This window comes from Antechinus flavipes, chromosome 1, assembly GCF_016432865.1.
Source record: "Antechinus flavipes isolate AdamAnt ecotype Samford, QLD, Australia chromosome 1, AdamAnt_v2, whole genome shotgun sequence".
Taxonomy (NCBI): domain Eukaryota; kingdom Metazoa; phylum Chordata; class Mammalia; order Dasyuromorphia; family Dasyuridae; genus Antechinus; species Antechinus flavipes.
In genome coordinates, this window is record NC_067398.1 from 325,587,415 (window position 1) to 325,592,951 (window position 5,537).

The 5,537-nt window shown below is 30.7% G+C and overlaps 1 pseudogene; it reads left to right on the top strand.

Annotated features, from left to right (window-relative positions):
- The first annotated feature begins 2,007 nt into the window (after positions 1-2,007).
- Positions 2,008-3,597, top strand: LOC127545516 (phosphatidylinositol transfer protein beta isoform-like; annotated as a pseudogene).
- The last annotated feature ends 1,940 nt before the right edge of the window (positions 3,598-5,537 follow it).

A 5,537-nucleotide genomic window follows, 5' to 3' on the forward strand; every position in this document is an offset into this window, starting at 1 on the left:
GTCAAAGAATACAACTGCCTCTCAGGCTCCTTGTATCCTTATCAGTCTCTCATGTGAAGGATCTGTTCTGCTGGTCAGAATTAGATCCTCAGCAACCACTAGCAGAGGGCTCCAATGACATTGTTGGATTCCCATATTTTCTATACATGACCCTTGTGTCAACCAAAGCATTTATTAAAATGCTGAACAAAAATGTCAAGAACGGGAAAGAATATTGAATTGGATTTAAAATTCCACTTCTGTTATTTAATATGTGACCTTGGGTAAATCACTTTACTTCTCCATGTTTGTTTGTTTTCATCATTAAAACATGAGAAGGGATATAAATAAATCACGTTTAAGGTCTTTTTCAGTCCTAAGTTCAGATAGATCTGAGAGAGCTCCTGATTAAACAACTATCAGGATGAGAGACTTACCACTTCGCAAAGAAGTCCATTTTACTTTTGGAAAGTGCATCTCCAATATAGTAAAATAGAAATGTTAATTAGACAGATACAAGTCAGTTGTTATCCTCCTATTCTGAGTAGGACTGAGTAGGATTATGACAAAACATTAACTTGACTAAGTATATCTTTGGAATGTTCAGCCTTGTATTTTTCTATCCCCCTCCATCCCTTCTATAGTTTCTTGTATCCTATTTCCCCCCACATTTCAGGTTTATATTAACCTGAGGAAAGTGGTCCAGTGAGTATGTATAGAGAGTGCTAGAAGACTTGAACTGAAATCTTGCCGCAAACACTTATTAGCAATATAACCATGGGCAAATCATTTATATTCCCTGATTCCAATTGCTTCATGGGTTTTGTGAGAATTAAAGGAGATAATATAAAATATTTTATAATTCTTAAATCATAATATAAACATAAGCTACTATTATTAATGCTTCATGTTCTTTCTTCTCAAAGCCCATTCCTAGGAAAAACAATTGATATCTAATATTTGCCATTTTACACTATAGTATGAATTTAAGTACAGCCTCTACCAGGGATAGCCTTTTCTTTCAAATTGTGTAATTAAAACCTCTGGCTATCCTTAAAATTTTAAACACCAGTAGATTTCTAAGATATCTAGTAGAAAGACAAAATGGTTAATGCCAGAACTACCACAATCACATCTAGAAAGCCTTATCCTTACCTCTAAGTCTATTTACATAATTCATTTTTCATCAAATTGTCTCACTACTTTATAGCTACATGTTAGGGGGATTTTTTTTCTCTTAAGACCATAGAATGTCCTTTGTGCCTAAACTCATTTCCAAAATAGATCAAATATAAAAGTGAGATTGAAATTATATCTAATCTATCTGAACTTTGTAAGACCCAAATAAATTTTTCAAACTCATTTCCATGGGAGTAGTACTACCAATCCATTGAAGAAAAATAAAATGACAAACTCCTCTCTTCCTTTTTTCCTCACAGAGAAACCAGAGCTTAGGAGTGTTGACAGTTAAAATTCTTTTTCTAATCCCAACTATTTCATTATTGGTCCACTCAATGCCAAACAGCAAGGAGATACTTCCTGGGAAAACACCATCTGCATAGTCATGATTCCAGAGTTCAATGTCCTGAGAAGAATGCTAGGTCACATCAGAAGCTTCCCTTTTTTTCTTCTTCTGTTCTCTTTTTTGCCCTTTTCCTTTCTTTTTTATTTTTTTAAATAAGCAATATAGCTTCCTCAAATTATCTCACTAGAGAGAATTGTTTTAGTCTTTTCATTTAAAAATATTTCTTTCAATTTCCTAAGAGCAAAGTGGATGATTATCAATTGGAGAATGGCTGGGGAAAAAAAACCCCACGATGATTTATCAATGGAATGCAGTTTTATTGTGTAGTAAGAAATGATATATATGAGGATATGTTTGTTCTTCATTTTCAAAGACCAATTATATCACAGGGTGATGTCTTGACACCAGTGAGAATTAGATTTATGTAAGGTAGAGTTACACAGTTGTTAGCCCTCACAATAAAGATGCAAACTCTCCTATAATACCCTATACATTTCATGAGGATGCGGAGTAAAATAATCAGAAATAGGAAAACTATACAATAATTACAACAATCTAAATTCAATAGATTACTAAGAGAAAACTGAACTCTGAATTACTGAAAAAACAATAGTGATTCCACAAAAGAGATAAAAATGGAGTCCCTGAATAAAGAATAAGGATCTTTGAAGAAAAAGTTAAAAAGTAATTGGAAACTAAATAACATATTTTGAAATAATTGTTAGGTGAAAGAGCAAATTAGGATGATAATAAAAATTTCATCAGAGAAAAGAACAGTAATGAAACAACAAATTAAAACTTATAAGGTGTTCTGAGCAGCCATTCTTGGGGAAAGTTTTGTAACACTAAATGATTTCATCAATAAATGAGAAAAAGAACAATTGAATTGGATATGCAATTAAAATTCAAGCAAAAATATAATTTAGACTCCCCAAATAATCAACAAAGTAGAAATTCTGAAAATTAAAGAGAAAAATATAATTAAAACCCAAATAAAATTGAACTGATAAATCCAAGAGTTAAAAAAAAAAACTAAGAAAGTTGATAAAGAGGTTATAAGATTTTTTTTAAAGAGAGAGAAAAATTAAATAGATGGTATAGAAAATGAAAAAAAAGAGAATTCACAATAATGAGAAGAAAATAAAGGAAATCATCAGAAACTATTTTGCCCAAATATATTTCAGCAAAATGGATAATTTAGAAAAAGTAGATAATTAGTAAAACAAGTAAGCTCTGGAGGTGCCAATAGCCACAGAGAAGGAACAATGGTGCTGATTAAGAATTCCATTAGTTTTTAATCATATTCAGATCAAGAATATCATGTTGGATAACTTTATTCTAAGACAGATTACAGTAAAAATGAAACAGGAGATTGAGAAGGTATTGAAGTCTTAACAAATGAACTTTATGGGAAGGATAGAGAGAAGGAATAGTATCACACAAAATTTATCACTTAAAGAATACAGTTCCTGGCTCTATAAGGATGAAGGCTCTTTGGTATTTCATGAGTCTGGAATATATATACCTACTACAGAATAATTGTGGTGGAAGAATATATGAAAGACAACTTGATTAGGACTGAAATTCGGCACAAGCTAATGGTGGGAACAGTGAAAAATGTCTATAATTTAGGTCCTACCACTTGGAAAATGGTTAGCATTGTCCATATCAATATTGCAGCCTAAAGTCAAATAGAACTTGTAGATTATAAACCAGATGAAGACCCAGCATCATCACAATCAATCAAGACCAAAGAGGAACTTTTGAACTCAAAAGAGTGCAAAAAAGAGGTGGCAAATAAACAAAATTGTCCTCAACTGTGTGCCCACAAGCTAGTAACAACTGTTACACAACCCCATCAACTGATGAGGTCTAAAGAGTAAAATAGAAAAAAAAATTTAAAGAAAAAGATAAAATTTCCACTGCCGATCTTTTTCTGTATTGACCTGTGGAAAACATTGGAAAAATGGAAGATAATTCTCAGAGGTAGAAGCAATGTATAAGAAGGGCACATCAGCTGCTGAAGTCCAGATGAATCTTCTGTTGGATTAAGCAAAGTCAAGGGAGAGGAACCAGTGCTGCCCATGACAAATAAGGAGGGATCTGATCAGTAAATTCCATTGTTAATATTTTACAGACATGTGCATATGGTGATATCTAAACATGTCTACATATATGTGTGTATATCTGTAGTTGTATTTAAAACACATATAGAGCTATAGATACTGATGCATCTACTTTTGAATACATGTACATACATACCAGCCTCTATTTAGGGGATTAGTATTCTCCAGAATACTGTACTTAGAGTAAAAATACAAGGAAAATATTTTTCATCATATATACCTGAAGCAGATTTTAATAATTATCAGAGCAATATCATTAATAGATGAATTAACTAAGTATTTGTCGTTGATATTAAGTAAGGAAATTATATATATTCTCTTAATGTATTTTGAAAATCTAGATAAAGCACTGGATTATGTGAATTATATAAAATGTTCCAAAAACAATTCTAATATGACACAAACTGTTTTCAATAACAGGAAAAGAAAAAACAAAACCTTTCCAGTTCCTTTCTAAAATTCAAGCATAGTCATGATGTCAGGAAAAGACAAAGCAGAGAAAGAAAATTATAGACTTAATAATCCTAATGAAAACTGACAAAATGTTTTTAAAAACAAAACGTTAGTAAACAGGCAATATGAAAGAAAGGCTATACAATATGACCAGGTTGATTTATGTTAGGATTACAGGGTTGATTTAACATAAGGAATACTATAAATATAAGAAATCATGGCAAAATAAGTAATCAAGACACATAATTATGTCAATAGATTTTAATTTTTTGACAAAATCCACCATCCAAGGATAGGACTAATTCATATAACATCTTTTTCACATTCAGAACCAACTTTCATATGGACTGGGAGAAAATTTAGAGGTTTTCCCAAAAAGATCAAAGATAAAGTAAGGACGACTATTTTTATCACTACTATTCAACTTGAATATAGTTCCAGAAATACAATCTATAACAATAAGATAAGAAATGAGAGAGAATAAACACAGCAAAGAGGAAACAAGATTATTACTTTTTATGGAAGGTATGATTTGCTCAAAAAACCTAGAGAGTAAACCAGAAAATCAGTTCAAACAACAAATTCTATATGTCTTCAGGGTATGAAATAACTTTTTAAAAACCATCAGTATTTTTGTATATTATGAACATAAATTCTTAAGAAAAAGTACATTCAAAATATCTACAAAATGGATAAATTATTTAAGAATATTTCTGCCAAGACATACCTAGGAACTATATAAATCTGATATAAAACTTTTTTTTGGTAAAAATAAAGATCAACCTAAGTAATTTCAGAAATATTGCTTTGGGATATGTCAAACAAATAAAATAAATATGACAATAATACAACTAATTTACTTATTTAATACTTTAACAATGAAGCCATCAAAGGATTATTTCATAGTACTAGAAAAAATTCTAATAAAATTCATATGAAAGAACAAATGGTCAAGAAACTCAATGGGAGGGGGAAGAAAGTGGCAAGGAAAGGAGTATACATCATAGATCTCAATAATTACAAGCACCTATTACTAATAATAATTTCATACTGGTTAAAAATAGAGAAATAGATCAGATAGTCTATGAAAAACCTGATGAGGACATACAAATTAAAGTGACATAAACAGTGACTTCAAAGCAAAGATAGTCCTAGGGAAGAACTATGAAAAATATACTGAGAAATATTACTCAGAGTCAAAACTAAAAGACACCAAAAGTTTGTTGTCTGTGCAGAAGATTCACATCTATATAAAATTAATGCTTTCTTGAAGAGATATAGCAAGCATGACATACCATTAAAGAAAATGACAATGATTTTGACAAGAAATAAAAGGTAAGTGATACAAGTCATTTCTCAGTCAGCTATGAGACCATTATATATTGGAACAAAGATCAAAATAAATCAGAGAAAAAAAGAATGAAATTGAGAATTTATGGCATGCAATTAAAACG